Source organism: Elgaria multicarinata, chromosome 12 (genome assembly GCF_023053635.1).
Source record: "Elgaria multicarinata webbii isolate HBS135686 ecotype San Diego chromosome 12, rElgMul1.1.pri, whole genome shotgun sequence".
Taxonomy (NCBI): Eukaryota; Metazoa; Chordata; class Lepidosauria; order Squamata; family Anguidae; genus Elgaria; species Elgaria multicarinata.
In genome coordinates, this window is record NC_086182.1 from 9,195,176 (window position 1) to 9,216,314 (window position 21,139).

Consider the following 21,139-nt stretch of genomic DNA (forward strand, 5'->3'; position numbering starts at 1 on the left):
GCTTTTCTGGAGCCAATTTGGCCCTCGGGTCAAAAAAAGCTTCCCCACTCCCGATGTAAAGGCCTGGGCCCAAAAATGAGGGCACCACATCCATCGCATAGCCTATCATTTCACACCCTCCAGCTGCTGAGGTATATTTTGATTGGTTAATAATGTCTTGTAGGATGAGCATGGGGATGACTTATTACATTTCTGTTCCACCCGATAGTCAAAGCTCTGTGGACAGTTTACAAAAGACTGAAACCTTATAGCAAGCGGATTTGCCCGTGTGAGATGGGAGAAGTAGAGACGGTGGGGCACATCCTACTTCACTGTAACTTTTATCAAGACCTCAGATCCTCTCTTATAACCCCACTCATAGAAAAAATTCCAGGTAGGCCGGATGAATTCTACCTAGAATCTCTCTCATCAGACCTGAATGTTCAGGTCACAGCTAAAGTGGCTAGATTTTGCACAGCAGCCATAAACCATTGTAGAGAGGTGATAAATTAACATTGTTACATGTTCTACAGATGGGTTACTCAGGTGTCTCCTGTTGGTGCTTGTATATTTTGACTTTTAATCTCTCAATTTTAACTCTATTTTACTGTTGTTGTTATTAACTGTATTTTATTGTCCCTTTGTTCTGACATGCTGGCTGTTTGCCGTAATAAACTTGATTGATTGATCTAAGACATAACATTAAAAAACATTTACATACAAAATAATTTATTTACTTATTTATTTATTACATTTATATACCGCCCCATAGCTGAAGCTCTCTGGGCAGTTTACAAAACGCTCAGGACCTCCCCAGAGAGGTCCGCTTGGCGCCTACACTGTACTGTTTTCGTCGCCAGCTGAAGACCTTTTTATTCACTCAGTATTTTAACATTTAATTTTAACTTAAATTTAAATTTTTCAACTTTGCTGTGTGGTTTTATCCTGGTTGCGCTTTTTATACTGTATTTCGTAATTGTGTTTTAAACTGTTGGGTGTTTTACTGTGGTTTTAATTTTTGTGAACCACCCAGAGAGCTTCGGCTATTGGGCGGTATAAAAATGTAATAAATAAATAAATAAACATCCCGGACCGATTAAAACACGCAGCGATAAACATCCCGGACTGATTAAAATCTTATCCTAGGCTGTTAAATTCCTGAGTGTAGAGGAAAGTCTTAACCTGGCGCTGAAAGGATGACAATGTTGGTGCCAGGCGGACCTCGGTGGAGAGAGCATTCCATAACTGGGGGGGGGGGCACTATAGAAAAGGCCCTCTCCCTTGTTGCCATGCTCTGAACCTCCCTCAGAGGATGTTTTTCTAGCAGGCCTTTAACCAAAGGAACTACCCTTTAGGGCAGAGCTTTCCAAACTTTTCATGTTGGTGACACACTTTTTAGACATGCATCATTTCGCGACACAGTAATTCAGTTTTACTAGCAAACCGAAGGTTAAACTAACCCCTTATAAGAGATTCGGACACATACATAAATTGTAATAACGAAATGTATGAGGACACAACATATCTCATGAAAACCTTTCATGTACATTTTTTAAAATATATGATTTGCAAGATAATAACATACATTTCCAAGACTTTTCACAATGAACCAATTTTCCCGAGCTGCGATCGAGCCGTGGTTGAGATGGTGTTCTATCAAAAAACTGGACCCATGGAATTTCTCAAATGAGTCACTTCAGGTGCAGGTGCATCACCAGAACTGATGTGGAATCAGCTGTTTCGACCCGATTATGCATACTGCGCATGCGCAGTACCTCTATGATCCCTCGACTGTGGTGTGCATACACGGATACGACGGAAGGGGAATATACTAGTGCACCATACTAATCAGCACCTTTGCTGCATAAAAATGCATGCAAGTTGGTATTGCTTATTTCACATAAGACTCAGAGGTTTCTCGTTACGTTCGCGTGACACACCTACACACTGCAGCTGACACACTAACATGTCGCGACACACAGTTTGGAAAGCTCTGCTCTGCTCTAGGGTCTTCAATCAGCGGAAGTCAGGCTTGTTGCAGAGTAAATGACTACACTGTGTTAATTTCCCCAACCTGATGCTCTTTCTGATGTGTTGGACTCCCAACTCCCAGAATCCCCCAACCAGCCATTCTCTGGGAAGGCTGCCATACAGCAAGACGCAAAGAGTCTCCAACTATATGTGTCGGGGGAGTAGGAGGGTGAGCTCAGGCAGTCCTCCGTGGCGTGCGAATTGCAATGTTCCAAGCATATCCCGTTTTCATTTGAGAAATGTTGCTGGGCCCTGTGCCTTAGATGCCTTCTGCACAGCGAGAACAGAAGTGGGTTTTCATCACACTTAGGGCCACAGCCAATGGCCCATCATGCTACCAACAGCAGCACTACAGCTGCTGGAAAAGACATATCAAAGATCGGATCCAACGTGGCGGCACAGTGAGGTCTAACTTCCCATGACACCGTTCCCTGGGAGGGAGGCGCATGAGTTGCGGTGATAGGAGTCTAGGAAAGGGCTCCAAGCACACCCAATTTGGACAGCTCAGGGCAACGGAATGCATAAGCTTGCAGAGCGAGTGCTAGCTTGAAACCCTGGGCAGGAACTAGGATGCGGGCGGAGCGGGAAAGGATTAGCCGTACTCATTCCTGGAAGAGCATCGCTCCGCATTTCCTTGCAGCTTACAAGCTTTTTCAAGTCACACAACACAATCTCAGGCTGACTTGTTTGCAGTGAAGGGGAAAGGAGGAGGAGGAGGAGGAGGACCAAAGTGTTGCTCATTGCAACAGAGAGCACAGGAAATAGCCCTGACAAATGTTCAGTGATGCTTTCCCAGACATGTTGAAATAATAATAATAACTGGTGGACTGTCCTGCTCCCTTCATTCTTCTTCCATCCCTTTAAATCCTTGACAATATTGGACTGCTCTCAAAATTATGGATGGTCAATGGGCAACGTCTGACAGATCAAGTGGGAGTCACTATACCCCACCCCCCCACCCGGCCTGTAGAAAGCCAGTAGTGGTGTAGTGGTTAGAGTGTTGGACTAGGGATGGGGAGGCTCCGGTTTGAATCACCACTCAGCCACAACACTCACCTTAGCCAGATACTGTCACTCAACCTAACCCAGTGGTCCAACTGGTGGGTCGCAACCCCAATGTGAGTCGCGAGATCAGTCCAGATGGGTGGCAGTGAAGCGGTTGCCGCCATGTTGGGCATGGAGAAAATGGTGGAAGTGGGTCCCATGTTGCAGGCTGGGAGCCCGAGGTGGGTCTTGGGTCTGCACTAGTTGAAGACTACTGACCTAACCTCGTTCACAGGGTTCTTGTGAGGGTAAAGTGTGTGTGTGGGGGGGGGAACAGGAGCGGGCCTTGAGCTCTTTGGAGGGAAGGAGGGAATTAAAAATAAATCACCATGAACTAGAAATCTCAGTGTATTTTCTATTCCCCTTGCCTTCCACTCCCATCTCTCACCTTAGTCCAGGAACCAGGATCTTGGCAATAACATTAAGCAAAATGAGCACATGTGTGCCAATTCTTCAGGTCCTGGATGCAAAATGTGTAGGGGGCAGGCAGGCTTTGATTTGGCTTCCTAAGAGAAACCACTCTCTTGCACTTGATGCGCTCCTTGTAATTATTCCATCTCGAGTGTTTTTAAAACTGTCCCCTTTGCTCACAGTGTTCCTTTGAAATCTCGATTGTGTCACATTGCCAAGGAAGCTGAAAGCTGAAATGTTTAACTAAACAGCATTAGGTTTGGATTTTGTCATTCACTTATTTTTTATTACTTAGCGTCTGACAGCATCCTTCTAGGATTCAGAGCCTACAGAACGAGCCACAACTGTATTCCTTCATTGATCCTGAAATCTGTGTGCATCCCTGCCAAGGACTGCAACATTCGATGAACGTTGATATCAGATCTGCTTCCAGTATACTGCAGTCTACGCCAGGTTCAACAGGTGTTGGAGGAGAACGAAACAAGATGAGCCAGGCGCCACCTTGGAGATGTTCCCAAGGTTTCTCCATAATCCCAAGTCGACTGGCAGACAGTAAAAAAAGGAAGTGCTGGCATCACATAAATACTTATATACTTTGTAGAGCCAATGTCTTTATTATGTAGCAGCTCACATCCACATGTAACATCAGAAGAGCCCTGCTAGATCAGACCGAGGCTCCATCTAGTCCAGCACTCTGTTCACATGGTGGCCAAACAGCTGTTGACCAGGCACCCACAAGCATGACATGGTGCAACAGTACCCTCCCACCCATGTTCCCCAGCAACTAGTGTATACAGGCTTACTGCCTCTGATATTGGAGGTAGCTTATAGCCATCAGGACTAGCAGCAATTGATAGCCGCCTCCTCCAGAATTTATCCAACCCCCTTTTAAAGCCATCCAAATTGGTGGCCATCACCACTACCATCTTGTGGTAGTGAGTTCCATAGTTTAGCTATGTGCTGTGTGAAGAAGTACCTCCAGCTTGGTCCTGATACTGCTCACTCCTACCCCTGCCCCTCACCTGCTATTTACAGGATAAAAAAATCCACCTGTCAATAGCCACTGGCTATTCTGCATGACAGATATAAATGTTGCCATACTTCAGGAGGGGGGCGGAAAGGGAGTGCCCCACATGAAGCTGCAGAAATGGAATTCAAATACAGATTTGACACTATCAGTGTTGGGCTCAATAGAGACTGGGAGTGGCTCACTCACTACAAGTAGTAGTAATTGTCCCACTTTAGGTGTTTATCTACACGATTTGTCTTTGTTGGCCAATTGGGACTGGCCACACCCACTCCAATTGGATGTTTTACTCTTTTAATTGGATCTTGTCTGCATTTGTGATCTGCTTAGTAATTAGACACACCCCTGTCTGTCGCGCTGCTGATTCGTCTGGCCTCTCTCTCTCTCTCTCTCTCTCTCTCTCTCTCTCTCTCTCTCTCTCTCTCTCTCTCTCATAGCATTCCCCCATCTCGCCGTCTTCCAGCAGCCACATTTGCCTACTGAGGGTAACGCTTCATGCATCTGACCCAGTGGACTCTGGCCCATGAAAGCTTATGACACAATAACTGGGCAATAAAGATTTACCTGCTTACTTTGACCGGTAAATAAATTAGAACTTTATAGGGTGCTCTAGTGCATAGGGTACTATTTAAATTGTGAATTTGGTATTTATCATTGCTTATATATTTGTTTATTGTGCCACGATTTTAAATTATTGTGTATGTTGCTTTGGGACGGTTTACCCTAAAAAGTGGCTTATAATCCTAGGTTCAATTCCTGGAATCTCCAGTTAGAATGATCAGGTAGGAGGTGATTCTCTGTCGGAGGCCTTCGTAGAGTTCCTGCCAGAATAGAGAATCTGGGTTAAATGGACAAATACTCTGACCTGGATACTCTAACCTGAAATACTCTGACCTGAAAGCTTTCAGTCACATCATCTGTGACTGAAAGCTTTCCAGCACAGTTAGGGACAAACCACAGTATGCCATTTCATCTATATTAAGTAAACTATGATTTCACAGAATCATAGAATCATAGAATAGTAGAGTTGGAAGGGGCCTACAAGGCCATCGAGTCCAACCCCCTGCTCAATGCAGGAATCCACCCTAAAGCATCCCTGACAGATGGTTGTCCAGCTGCCTCTTGAAGGCCTCTAGTGTGGGAGAGGCCACAACCTCACCAGGCAACTGATTCCATTGTCGTACTGTCCGGTTCTACCGAAAAAGGAGACTATGGTTTGTTCCAAATCAGCCACAGAAGCTTTTAATTTCCACACTACAACTGATGGAGGGAGTGCAGAAGCCCAAAGCTCCAGGATGCTCATGCTCAGTATACTAAACCAGGGTTAGCTTTTCATCTGAATGCTGCCCAATCAGTAGTAGGGATATGAGTTTGTTTCAGTTTGTTTTTGATCAGGATTTAACCACAATACACTTTCTGGATAGAGCACAGACGCGGACACAATCGGCAGCTGAAATCCAAACATTTCTGAGCTTATTTCAAAATGGAAAAAAATGCTTAAATTTGAAAAAAAAATGCACATGGAAAATGTGTACTTTTGAAAAATGTCCACAAGTACACTTTAAATGAATGGAAGAAGAATGCATTTCATAAATGTGTACAATGGATGTATACATTTGGGGGAAAATACCCACGGATTTTCCTGCAGAAAGAAAAAAAGAAAAAAACAAAGCTTGCGATCTGATGCAGACCTGAGTTGGAACAAGCTTCAAGACGGATTTCAGAGCCCTTTGGTGAGCTCAAGTTTTGCTGATTCACATTTCCCCAATGGGTAGCAGCGAAACCAACAAACATGGCTACCCCTCTGAGATGTCTTTTTGTGTGTAGTGCTGGTGGTAGGGTCCCAAGAGATAGGCTGTTAGGATCACATGTTCCCTCACCCACTCCCATTTATTTATTTTATATTTACTTATTTATTACATTTATATACCGCCCCATAGCCAAAGCTCTCTGGGCAGTTTATAACAGTTAAAAATGGTAAACATTAAAAAGTATACAAAATTTAAAAAACCATCAGAAACATAAAAACAACAGTATAAAAACAACAGTATCCATTTATCAGACGCAATAATGAAAATAGTGAAGAAGCATTGGCGTATTGTGGAGGACCTGCCTGGATGTAAAATGTACAAAAAAAATTTCATGATTTTCTAGTCCACTCAGATATTGATCCTCCCAACCGTATCACAACTACTGTTAGGGGTCACTTCAGATGCAGTGGATGCACAGTTTGTGCATTAGTTCTACAAACAAAGAAGCTTGAACACCCCAGTGATCATCGCGTGTTCACCCTTCATCACTTTTCTAATTTTAGTCCGATCTCCTTCCATGAGTTCTGAGCCACGAGGGTTTTCCAACTTCATTTCAATAAATCTGGGACCTTTGATTAAGTGCCTCTGAGCATGTGCAGACCAGCACCTTAAAAAAAATGACCCAAAGGCAAAGTGTCCCCGAGCATGTGCAGAGTGCCATTCCATTTTGAAGAGGTATTTGCTGGGAGGCCAGGGGGATGTTCACTGGATTATATTCACAGCACACACGTGCCAACTGTACTACAATGGGTGTCGCCTTGCCATTTATACACTCACTATGACCGATTACGTATGAGCAGCAATGGCAAAAAATAGCTGAGCTGGGTTTTCTTTTTTTTCCAGTTTTGTATTCTCCAATTCCTGCCACGTCCTTGCCAAGTGACTACGTGAAGCACTATTAAGTAGCCCTAAAATTTAAAAGAAAGCCAGTGCCCCTTGTCCGACCGTATGGGCCTTCCTCCTCAAAGCCTGCCCCAAATCTTCCCTTTCTCAAATACGCATCTGTTCCAAGAGCATTTCACAAAAGCAAAACGTAGCAACACGCAATGCTACAAATACTTGGAAAAGAATGCTTAGATCATTCAAAGCACTGCCAAAAAAAAGGGGGGGGGTAGTTTGCCCTGACTTTATTGGCTTAAGGACATGGATGTATGCTGGGAAATTACTGCGAAACAGCACTTTCTGACAAAGATCCAGACAGGCAGACCCTCTAACCTCCAGCTTTCTCCCTTTCTGTCCCCTTTGCCTGGAACCTCGTCCCAGGACACTTGCCTGACCCTACTTCTGAATCCCTCCTCAAAACCCAACAGCCCATAAAGCATTTGGCTCCATGGGATTCCCTGAACAAGTCACGGCAGTTGCACAAGGAAAGCCGCCTCTGGCAGCCCTGGAAGCCTAGGGCCATACAGAGGCACAGAACTCGTTGCAAGGCTGGGGGCAAACACTAGACTCGTCTGATCCACTTCATTTTTTGATCCACCAACCTGAGCCAGGTGCAAAACATGCACTCAGAATGAAAATAAAATAAAATATGGTGCCTTTGGGTCCATTCTCAGCCTAAGGATTTGTTTTCTGAGCCAAGATCAGAAGCCTTTCATGCACAAATCCGCTCCCGGTTACCCCAAGCTGTCTTAATTTCAGTAGTCTGCATTAAACAGAAAAGATCACATTGTTCGCTCTTGCTAAACAACCAAGAGTCAGAAACCCTCCAAGATCTACAGCAAATCACCCAGACTCCTACTAGGACAGTGGTTCCCAAAGTGGGCGGTACCACCCCCTTGGGGTGGGTGGGATTGCATAGGGGGACGTTAAGAGACAAGGTGGCGGCGGGGGAGGGGGGCAAGGTGGTATTTTCCGTACCAGTTTTGGTTACAGAAGGAAATTTCTGATCGCTACCCTGCACTATGGAGAGTGGTTCAAAAGCTCCTGGTTGCATTTCCAACATCCTATTTGGTGGAATGTGGCTATAGTGTGGTCTGCCTACTTCTCTCCAAGCAAAGAAATCGACTCCAGATTACTAAACGTAGTGATTTAAGACTCATGTTAAGTGACTTTAAACCAGACATTGGGAAACTGGTATCCCTTCATCAAGCCCATCCATCACATTGAGAATTTACAGAATAGTGAGGTACTCTACCCTAGTTACTAAACGTAATACCTAACATTCTTGCTAAATGACTATCAGACTTTGAAAAAATGATATCACTGGATCAAGTTCATCAATTCTGTTTAATTGAATAAACTAAAAAATGTAATTGGATTTTGAATAAATATTCAATTAAATGTTACGGTTTTGAATTTTATTGTTATTATCTTCCCTAGTGGGTCGGGTCGTTGAAAACCGCTATTCTGAAAAAAGAGTTTTATAGGGTAGGATAGGGGGCACTGCGCATGAGTTTGTGGAACCAAGGGGGTGGTACCTGAAAAAGTTTGGGAACCACTGTACTAGGAGATCCTGATTTACCTTCCGCCCACCCTTGTCCGATTGAATGCACCGAGGCTTAGAGTTCTTGAAGTATATATATTTTGCTCCAGGTTCCAGTTGATGGATCTTGGCATTCTAGTAAAGCAACCCCTCCTAAGGAGTTCCCATAAGCCTGAATTCTGCCCACCCTGGGTTTAGCAGTCACATATTTTATCTCAGCAATCCTTACAATAAGCCTGTAAGGTAGATCGGTGTGATTTTGCCCATATTGCAGGTGGAAGACTGAGGCAGAAGGAGTGTCTTGCCAAAGGTCATCTCTTGAGTTAAACGCCAAAATGAGATTTGGAAGAGGGAGATTAATAGCTCCGCCTGTTAGCCACCATAGCCCTTTCTACAGCTAAGGATTATCCCAGGAAAATGGAGGGATCGTCTCTGCCTGCTGCACAGGCAAATTTGCATGCACAGGGATGATCCTGGGATGATCCCTGGAAAAAAGGTAGGTGTAGAAACAGCCTAGGTTATACTCGCTAGCTCCTTCTCTTCCTTAACCCTGAGAAAGACGGGAGGGGAGGGAGGGGAGGGGGACCGAGAGGGCTATAAATCTAAATTAACACATACCGCTGTGTAAACACATTCACAATACACATTTTGAGGAAGGGAAGTTTAGATTTTTCCCATGAACTTTTGAGCCTTGCAACTAACTTTTCCTGTCTCTCATCATCGCTCTTTCACTGTTAAGTACTTCAAGGTTCTTCTTAAAGATTCAGTCCAGAAACAATTCAGAACAGGCCGATCCCACACAACCTCCGTATAACAGAAATGTATTTACTGCACAGCTAAATTTACTGCACTGCGAACCTACTGAGTATTATTCACAATTGATTCATCAGCCAAGCAATCAACTCGTCCCCTCCACAGCCAAATGGCTTTAAGGGGCTGAGCGTTCAAAGCCCCTGTTCCAATCTCTGCCATCGATATTAACGGGCCTCAAACCAGCAGCACAATCCCACGCACAGTTGCTCAGAATTTGTCCCCGCTAAGTTCAATGGCACATGCTCTCTAATCCGTGGGTTGCTACCTTTGAATGGATCCTGCACACAATTTCAGGCTAGTTGCCTGCTAAAATTGGGATACTTCCTCTAGATCAGGAGGGTTGAATGTTGGGCCTGCCTGCCAAAACTTCGGTTGTTTGTCCAGACTTCCCCAGATGACTCTTCTCCCTTTCACGCCATGGTGAGATATACTGTACTTCCATTTAAATTAAAATAATTCTTTCCAAGTTTGCAACTTGAACATACAAAATGAGCGTATGCACATTTTATGCAAATCGCTGCCCTCTTTTTGTCATCTTCATTGGTGCCGCAATTTCCTCTTTGGGGGCGATTCATCACTGGTCGCCCTACAAGGGGAAGGGATGGAGTTTCTCCCTTTGTGCTGGCCGTCCAGGAAAATAAGGCCACCAGAAAGAGAGTTACAGCTGTTGCTCACCACCTGCTTATCGCATTTGTTGACCTCTGATGTTAGGCTTCACTGCCGCCTCCCTCCCACCCCCAACGTGAACGGAGTGTGCATCCTAAACCCCATCCAGCATTCCCCTTCCGCTGTGCATTTCACTGAGCTGAAATGCTGTCTTTCACATCCACTTCTTTGAGAAGGCCCCCATGCTCAGTTGACCCTTTCAATGTGTGTTTTGAAAGTGAGAAATATCTATTTATTTATTTCCCGATATGAAGAGAAGTGGTGGGGAAAAGCTTCACTTGAAAAATCGCTTTGACCTGGTTCACACTTAATGCTAACCCATGGTTTGTTGCCCTGCCCAGAATTTGTCTGGCAGACAACTGAACAAACCACAGTTTGTTTTTGCAATGCCGCCTGTGTGTTAACCTATAAATTGAGGAGCTGCACACTTCTAGTTTCCAGCATCAATTTATAAATACGGCATTTGTGGGTTGTTTCCGTAACCTCCAAACCCAAGCATTTGAGGTTGTTCTTGGGTTAAACAAATCCAAGTTAACCCATGGCTTGTTCTAATTTCTGCCCATTTCAATCTTCTAGGCATGTCAGCCTTTTAGAAAGCGGGGGGGAGAAAAATGCAAACTGACCAGCAGTTGTGGGATAAAGGGGATGGGGTCAGGGGAAGCAGTGAATGGCTGTCTGTGCAATCCCGGAGGGCCAGACTGGAATTCCAGGCACATCAAATTTAGCCCCCAGGCCTAATGTTCAACTCCTCTGCATTATGGGAAAAATGGATACTGTTGTTTTTATATTTTTGATGGTTTTAAATTTTGTATACTTTTTAATGTTCACTGTTTTTAACTTTTGTAAACTGCCCAGAGAGCTTCGGCTATGGGGAGGTATATAGATTTAATAAATAAATAAATAAAGGTGGGTCCTATACAGATTGCAGAGTCATGAAGAGACTGGATAATGGATGGAACATCTTTTCCATTCTGTTTGCCTCTCTCTGTGTGCCTTCCATTGAGTCGTCTCTGAAAGGTTTCCCCTGCATACTGTTTCTGTGAGTGGTACACAAAACAATCGGGCCAACGCCACTACTGACCCCATGATGTCTCAGGCCTGGGGGCAGCAACACTCCTCTCTGATAGCAGCTGCCCATATCACAGCAGCTGAAATCACTGGTTTGGGGGCTTCCTGAGGCCCTGTGGCTGCTGCCAGAGAGATCCCAATGAAACAGAGAAACACCTGAGTTCAGGTGGCTCTTCCTTTTCCCACCAACTTATCTGCACTCCTCAACAAATGCCTAAAGACACTGCATGCTGAATCTGGATAAGCAGTGACGCGCTTTACAGCCAACTTGTGGTTCGTGCGCATATGCTTTATAGGGTGACCACATGGAAAGGAGGACAGGACTCCTGCATCTTCAACAGTTGCATAGAAAAGAGAATTCCAGCAGGTGTCCTTTGTATGCATGCAGCACCAGGTGAAATTCCCTCTTCATCACAACAGTTAAAAGCTGCAGGAGCCCTGCCCTTTGTTGTATCTGGTCAAGAGGGCAGGGCTCCTAACCCTCTCCCTTATTTATTTATTTATTTAAACATGTATATCCCGCCCTATATCACAAGGATCTTATTGCTATCGTCTGAGCCTCCCTTGGAGGAGGGTCCCAGATACTGATCGTTGTGTCTGGGTGGTTTCATTTCCCCCTCCCATCAGTCAGCATGAACATGCTCAATCTTCATTATTTCTTTTTTTTAATCCCCACCCCTTTTAGAGTCTTAACGGCCCCCAAAATGGATGATGCAATTTTGTTAGGGTGACCATATGGAAAGAAGGACAGGGCTCCTGCATCTTTAACAGTTGCATAGAAAAGGGCATTTCAGCAGGTGTCATTTGTATGCATGTAGCACTTGCTGAAATTCCCTTTGTTGTATCTGGTCAAGAGGGCAGGGCTCCTGCAGCTTTTAACTGTTGTGATGAAGAGGGGATTTCACCTGGTGCTGCATGCATACAAATGACACCTGCTGGAATTCCCTTTTCTATGCAATTGTTAAAGATGCAGGAGCCCTGTCCTCCTTTCCATATGGTCACCCTAATTTTGTCTACAAAAAGATCCCTGCTCAGAGAGGGAATTTGTTATCGGTATGGAGCGTTTTAGTTTGGCAATGGATTTGAGTGTGTTTGCTATAGAATTACCTGTTGCTCATACACAGCCTGTAACACTGAGAAGCATTTAAGGGAGAAGAGAAATGGAAGAGAAGCCGCACACTGATATTTTGTTCCCATGGACGTGCACGCCTATGCACGTCCATGGGCAATCTATGCAGCTATTTATCTTGTTGAGGGCATTTATACCATGCCCTTTTAATAAAATTAAAAATTCAATTTAAAATATTACAATTTAGCCTATGCAGCTATTTATCTTGTTGAGGGCATTTATACCATGCCCTTTTAATAAAATTAAAAATTCAATTTAAAATATTACAATTTAGCTTATAACTCAACAATAAGGCAGTAAAACGCAAACAGCATAACACAGTATTAAAACCGGCAGCATTAAGGTTGACTATCGTCAGTTCAGTGCTAGAGCTATATAAATAAATAATAATAAGAAGAAGAAGAAGCTCCCAAATTTGATCCCCGGCTTCTCCAGGTAGGGCTAGGAAAGAATCCTGCCTGAAAACCTGGAGAGCAGCTGCCAGTCAGTGTCGACAATACTGGGCTAGATGGACGAACGGTCTGACTCAGTAGAAGGCAGTTTTCTTATCTCCCCAAAGATTAAACAGCTTGGGAAAACAGAAAGAGCTTTGCGCCAGAATGATAGCTAAGTGGTTTCAGACAGGTGAGCCTTCCTGGGGAGACCATTCCTCAGTTGGGGTGAGACGGATGCCTTCTATGGTAGCCACCCGCCTTACTTCACTCCAGATGGCAGGGACACCTGGGGAATGCAGCTGCCTTGGTTGTGTCTCCAACATGTTTTGATGTAGGTCTTTATCAAGGGAAAAACTCTTCAAAGCTTTTCGGGAGTCTTCCCTCTCTCTTTCTTCATCCAAAGTCTTCTGGACTGTATCCGGTTGGCGAACACACACACAAGTTCTAGCCTTATCAGAATGCAAACTAATGATAAGAGCAAAGTTAAGGACAACGAAATGTACAAAATGTAATACAAAACAGATACGCGAAACAAAACAGGTAAAATATTCTCAAGTAAAATCATCAGGATACACAAGTAAAACGTTTCAATTCCAGTCAAACCTCAACTGAAACGTTTTGCTTGTGTATACTGATGATTTTACTTGAGAATGATGTAAAGTAGTCAATCCCATTTGATAAAATTTTCCTGTGCCTACAAGCCTAGATGTTTGGCCAATGAAGAAGAATTTCTGGTCGAAATGCATCTGGCCACTTGAAAGAGAGCACTTTTTTAGTCATTCATTGGATGTAAAATTTGGAACCAAAAGTGCTCCTATGTAAATATACTGTTATTTTTAATTTATCTGTTTTGTATTAAATTTTGTGCATTTCATTGTTCTTGTCATCAGGTTGGCAAAGACGGGACAAGATTAAGCTTTTGTCTGATACAGCAGAATTCTTTTTGCATCCTTATGATTGTCCCTGGTACACTAAATGGTAGAAGAATAAAAACATGTTACATTTTTCTCCCATTTCTCTTTAAAAAAGTACAAAGGATACGGCATGGGGGTAAATGTGCAAGGTAAACTGTGCATTTTATTTGTGACTGTAATGGGGTGTGGTAAGAGAGAGCCTCTGAATTATACACATTTAGTTTCTCCTGCATTGCACTCTAAACATTTCCCATAATTACAGCGAGAGCAGCGCTCATTATTGCCCGCAATTGCTGGGCTTGCTAAGTTGTAAATTTTAATTGCGCATTTCTGCCTTTGGATTAGCTAATTAATTCTAGGTGTAAGATACACGAGAGCCCAAGCTGCAGGCTATGTAGCATTTCTGCCTGTGATGCCGGAGGCCCCTCCTGGGAAAATGGGACTGAGATGGAATGTTTGGAAGCAATTCTTGTGGGTTCAGTTCCCACGTGACTCTGGTTGACGTTACCGTAGTTTACAAGCAGCGTAACCTCGTGGAGGTTTCAAAGTTTGACAGACCAAGAGGTTATTCAGCAATATGTTTGCATGGCTAACAGCCACTAGACCAGAACTTAAGAAGACCCCTGCCAGGTCAGGCCAAGGGTTCTTGTAGCAGCCCACCAGCTGTCAATGAGAAACCCACAAGCAGGACACGGGTGCAACAGCACCCTCCCACCCATCTTCCCCAGTACTGGTACAGATAAGGCATACTGTCTTGCTTGTCCTGAATCTCCCACTCCTAGCTTCATTGGATGAACCTGGATTCTGATGTTATGAGACAGGGAGAAAAATGTCTCACCTATCCATTTTGTCCACCAATATTTGGCAAGTAAAGGGGAATAGCCCCATCTTTGGGTCATACATCCAGTGTTCGTGATGTGTCATGGTTGGTTTTCCCTGTGGCTGCCGTTGTCCTAGCTGCCTCCTTCCTATACTGTGTTGTATGTGCAGAGGTGCCATTGTCACAGAAAACGTGACATCTTTTAGACACCTCCATAAAACGCACGTTCACCCAGGCTTGCCCTGCTCCGTAAGTCAATGCCATTTACGTAAAATAGAAGTATGCCCTTCTGTTTTACTTCTCCATCCCATCAAAATAAAGAGGGAAAAGTGTATTACATTATAATAGAAAGGATAATGAAAAGGTCTCATCCAGCTTTTGGGGATGCTTGTAGTTAAACAGGGTTAGATAGCCTTCACGGTGATGCATCTAAAAGTACTAATAAAGAAAGTTGATTTGAACTTCCTTTAAACTGGTTCTAGCCTATATTTATTGCCTCCAACACGAAATGCTGAGTTGACACACTTGCTCTCTATAAGGCCTAATCTACACCAAGCAGGATATTGCACTATGAAAGCCGTATATAAGAGGCAGGAGCCACACTACTGCTTTATAGCAGTACTGAGGTGCACTGACAACTGTTGGGGCCCATTGACACATACCATACCACTTTCATACTGCTATATCCTGCATGGTGTGACTCCTTCCTTTTAAATACTGCTTTCATTCTGCTTTCATGGTGCAATATCTTGCTTGGTGTAGCTTAGGCCTAAGTCACACCAGACTTTCCAAAGTTTTTGAGCCAAAGCGATTTCAATTGAACCCATCCTAGTATTTAGAGGCCCTCATAATATGAGTTCTTAAACCAGAGCTTACTTGGCTTGTTCCTAAATCCGACACTGGTTCACAGCTTAGGGAACAGTTAAATGACCCAACCATGTGAGCAGGCCCCAATCACATGGGTCCGTTCCGCAAAATCAGCACTGCATTGGGAGGAACATGGAAAGACCCACACAAGGGGGCCCCGTCCACAAGTCAATGAAACATGATCCATGAACAACTCCAGTGTGGCCACGATAACTTTTAAAGGTTACCTTGAATATGCACACTGACTCCCCATATGTTGTTGTACTACAATTCCCATTATCCCCAGCCAGCCTAAACATTGGCCCAGGATGATGAGAGTCCTAGTCTGTCTAATATCACCTGGGGACCCAAGGTTAAGACAGGCTGAGGTAGCAGTTCAGAAAGAAATATACATTTTGTTCAGCAAAATTCTAGGGTAAAAACAAACGTAAGTGCTACACAGAGGCTGCGTTCAGGCAACACAGTAGTCAATGGTGGGTTAATAGTCAACTCCACAGTTGATTATCGAGTGGGAACTTCCCAGATGGCATGATTAGAATCACCCGTTTAGAGCCGGCATCAAATTGAGTATTAGTCAACGGCGTGTTTGACTGACACATCACCTGTCCTCTCTCTCCCCCCTCAGCCCTCCCGCTGGTATCCCATCAGTGACTGCGAGTTTTGCTGGCTGGACTAGAGCGGTAGCTGACACTTTGGTCACTCTTGCCAGGGGACTCTGTAGTCGCCGAAAATAACCAACTGTGTGCGACAAAATAGTCAATAGTCAACACATGACACAATAACCAACGGTTGTTCAAATAATCAACTCTGCACAGCGCTGGTTATTTACGTTGGCTCTTTCAGCCAAACAACCAGCCAATTAGTACAACTAATTAGTATTCTGTACAGCCAGCTTTGCTACAAAACCTAGAGAATCCATTTCTCCATGTTGGATTCTAGAATCCTTAGAAGTCTATATGTTATTTTAAAAAATCCCATTGGAACGGAGCCCTTGTGGGTTTTATAAAACTGTTACTGAGGATATTGTCCATTATGTTACCCAATGCCCTCCTTATAAAGAGAAATGTTTGAAAAATATTTGTAAGAGTTTGGGGAAGAATTTTGTAACACCTAGTGAAATTGTTTGATGATGAAAATTGCTACCTTGCATGCTTTCTTGTTTGCACTGGCAGCCAGTAAATTGAGAGCTAAATATGTTCTACGGCTCTAAATGTTCCTTCTGTTTTTGTTATGGCTGATAACTAAACAATGTTACTACTGGTAGTATTAGTCATAGGATTAAAAAAAAAAGCTTTCCATGGTCAAAATCCATAGAGTATTTGTTGGCCTAGTTGTTCCCATCCAACTCTAGCAATTATGAGTTTTCACTCAGACTGCAATCCAATACACATTCATCTTAGAGTAAGCCCCACTGAAATTAATGGATCTTACTTCTCAGTAGACATGCATAGGATTGGGCTGTTAGCTCCTGGTCATTTCCAAACAAGTGGGGAAAAACACAAACTGGCACTTTGAAGTTTAAAGCTTTAGCTATGATGGAAAAACAGAGTTACAGAAAGGTTGCAACTTACTTATTTTTAAGGGCGTGGGGTGTCACTGTCAGAACATTTTAAAAGGACTCGTTTACATGATAGCACTCTTAAAGCACCTCATAGGCTGCCATATAGAAGAGGGCAAAGGGTTGTTCTCTGCTGCCCCAGGATGCAAAACTACGGCCCCATTCAGAGAACACGCTAAACCATGCTGCTTAACCACAAAATGGTTAATGGAATGCATGCTACCACTTGCTTATTTGATAGGCTGGAAGTCAAGGAACAAGCAGGCCATGGCATCTGCTGCTCTTCCTTCTCACTATCACAGTTGTGTGGGCCTGAGCAGGAGGCAGGTAAACAAGAAGTGGGATGTCTATACAGCTTCTTTACCCTGAACGAAATGTGCAGATTTGCGTTTCAGGACACACGGCGCAGCCGCCCATTCACCGCAGCACTGGGTTTTAACCGGATAATGCGCAGATTCGTAGTTGCGATTTACTGCGACTTTTGGATCAACCTTCAAGTTTGCACCTGCCTTCCCACCTATCGTGTCCTCTTCTGGCTGCCCCGTTCCTTCCCGCCATTTTCATGTTGAATTATATGAATCTGCGGAGGTCCGCAGATAGCTTTTATAATTAATATATATAATTAAAAGAAAGAGGAGGGAACGGGCAGCAAGAGGGAGGAGACACGTTCAGCCCCTCTCTCTCATCCTCGTCTGCTGCCTCGTTCCTTTCCCTTCTTAGTTTTCCTCCTATATGAATCTGCAGAGCTCCGCCAATAAAGCTTTAGCGTTCCGTAGCCTCATATGTGTATATGTGTGCATTAATAACTGCTGCAGTGTGACGCTCTTTGCCTAGGTTCGAATCTACAAAAATTCGGGTTTATATTCAATGAGGATCAATCCCGTTGTCATATAGATGAGGGCCAGATTGCAATGATGTACAGGAGCAGCAGCTCCAGGGGGGCTCTTTGCCTGTGGGCCCATGGCAAGTGCCCAGCAATACCTACTCTTAACGCCGGCCCTGACCGGCGATGCTTCAGCTCTGAGTTTCTGACATCAAACAGGGAATGCAACTAGCTGGCCTCCAAGACCCCCTCCCACTCTGTGATTTTACATTGACACATGCCAAAAGTTTATACATTACACACACACACGAACCAGGTGTTTCTCCATCCTTCATCTCCAAGGCATTCCTGTGTCTCTGGTCCCCAACCCATAACACAGGCAGGCTTGGCTGGAACGTTGTAACCCTTTGCATAATTATTTGGGATTATGTCTGTATTTACAGGTGGCCTTAGGCAAGTCTCACTCTCTCCGCTCCCTGTCTTACAAGTTGCTTTTAAGGATTACCGAGGTGCCTGAACATTCTAAAGTATAGAATAGATGCTAATATGGGAGAGAATCTACCATGCTCAGTTCAGTGTGGTTTCTCAGTGGTGTGCATCCCATAGGTCAGGCCTGCCCATCTCACACGCTGATTCTGCAACCCTTAACGACATTCGTCCATTGATCCAACAGGCCCGCTTCTGCGCCAACACTTCCAAAGCTTGATCCGAAAGGCCCAGGCAGCAACTCCAAGACCTTTCGACAAAATCACCTTACCAGGCAGGGGTACATCAAGAAGGCTGCACAGTATCATTGCCATCATAACATTTGAGCCACTGCTTGCCAAAAGCAGTTGGTCTCTCAAACAACGCCTTCCGCCCCCAAGTCACCTTCTCTCAAGCAAAGCTGCACATTGTCCACGAGCCCAACTATTTTGCATTCTTGCAATATCTGACCCTTTCCACACCACACCATTTTCATCCTCACAAGCATAAAGTTTGTGCGAGAACAATCATTTGCACAAGAAGCCGTTTCTGCTGTCTTTCCACAGCCAAGAGTTTTAGGTCAGGATATTTCCCGATCATTTGGAAGCACGAAGAATCCCCAATACCCAACATCTGCTCAAGATTTAAGAGACGAGCACAAGGATAATCTATGAGTCCAGGGAAAGGTTTGAAGAGCAGCTGAGCCAGCAGCGATTTGGCCGAAAGGACATTCCCAAACTTTGCCTTCCCCAAAGTAGGCAGGGAAGGGGGAAAGCTGTATTTACCCTCTATGCCCCTAGGAACTGAAGCCTTTGCCTACTTCCGGCTGGAGAGCTCCCATCACAGAGGTAGCCTTTATTTATTTATTTATTTATTACATTTTTATACTGCCCCACAACTGAAGGTCTCTGGGCAGTTCACAAAAGTTAAAACAGCAAACATTAAAAAGTATACAAAATTTAAAAACCATCAGAAACATAAAAACAACAGTATAAAAACATCAGTATCCATATTTGAAAAACAACAGTTCTGGGGTCCGTTAGAAAACAAACTTAGCGTTGTTAAATGCTATTAAATGCCAGAAAGAAAAGTCTTGACCTGGCGCCTAAAAGATAACAGTGTTGGCGCCAGGCGAGCCTCATCAGGGAGATCATTCCACAGTCAGGGGGCCACCACCGGAAAGGCCCTCTCCCTCGTTACCACCCTCCGAGCTTCCCTCGAAGTAGGCACTCGGAGGAGGACCTTAGATGTTGAGCGCAATGTACAGGTAGGTTCATGTCGGGAGAGGCATTCCATCAGGTATTGCGGTCCCAAGACATGTAGGGCTTTACAGGTTAAAACCAGCACCAGAGGTACCCTTTATGTAATCTAGGGAGCCAGTTCACACATTACACTGGTTTGCCCCCAAGTGTAGACACTGTCTCAACTGGGAGCCGTAATCAATCCCCAGATCCCAGAAAAGCGTCCCTGTAAGATACCTGACTTTATTACACTCACACCTTACATTTTGAGGTGCGAACATAAAAAAATATAACAATGCTAGATCCGGTAGAACAGAGGTTCTGTATATGTGGTGCTCAAATACTAGAAGACCTGTACCACTATTTATTATATTGTTCTCTGTATACTGAACCCAGGACAAAATTTATTTTGTATCTGTTACAGGATATACGTGATAAGTGATGATCAAGTTAAAGTTATATATTTACTCTCTGATGCTGGCAAATTTGTGACAGAGTTGCGAGATTCACAGTGGCTGCCCAAAAGTAGAGAAGAAGATTCATAGATGTCAATATGACGAACTGTAATGATGAACTTTAACACAAAGTTTTAACGTATCACTAGTATTAACTTTATGGACCTTATAATGTAAATTCTTAGTGTCTCTTGTATAAAAACTAACTTTTACAAATTTGTGGGCACCTTCTAATGAAAACCTTTTTAGTATCTTTTTGTACTTTACTTCTTTGCGTTGAAAAGTTTTTGTGTGTTTACCTGTACTGCTGGTGTATGCATTTGTAAAGTTGATATGGCCATGATGGTTGAAACAACAAATACACAATTTTAACAATGCTAGATTGACAGCAAAAACCTTCGACCAGCCTTTCCCAACCTGATGCCCTCCAGGTGTGTTGGACTGCAACTCCCATAACTAGCCAATGGCAGGCCATACCGGCTGAGAATTATGGGAGTTGCAGTCCAACATAATCCGGAGCGCACCAGATTGGAGAAGGTTGTCTTAGAGGAACACCTAAATAATATATGGGAATTGTGGCAATTGCTGCTGGGAAGCGACCCCCCAGGAACTGCACAGGAGGAATGTGGGCTTCAGCTTCTCACAGCAGGGCAGCTCCTTCCTTGCATGAGACACACCTGTACTATGACACACAAAAGACATCTCTTTGGCCATGATGGGAAACAACTCCATGGGCTTCAGAGAACTGAACCAGCAGGGTTCTTCCCACGTCGACACTTTTAGCACATCCTACAGCCGAGTCAAGGGTTTGGGGGTGAGCAGGCTGCCTTGCCCAGAGTTTGGCCTCCTTGATCTTGGTTTCTTTGCGTTTGTTTACTACAACCGATATCCCACCTTAAATCAAGGCCTCCTGGATGTAGTTCCCACGGGCAGCTTCTAATGCAAACATGGACCAGGACTTGCTCAGTTTCAGCAAAGCACTCTGGCTACTTACACTGGGATCAGCTGGCAGTGCAAGCGAGCTGTGTGTGTGTGTGTGTGTATGTTTGGGGGGGGGGGACGCGTTCCCAGAGTGCTCCCCTCCCCCTCTCCCTCCCCTTCACAGTCCCGACGGGGAAGGAGGCCTCTCTTCTCCTCCCCCTCCCCAACCATGAAATC

The 21,139-nt window shown here is 44.2% G+C and overlaps 1 protein-coding gene across 1 annotated transcript in view; it reads right to left on the bottom strand.

Moving 5' to 3' along the window:
- The window catches only part of ADAM9 (ADAM metallopeptidase domain 9), a 78,393-nt gene that overhangs the window by 56,739 nt on the left and 515 nt on the right, over positions 1 to 21,139 (bottom strand). The window lies entirely within an intron of this gene.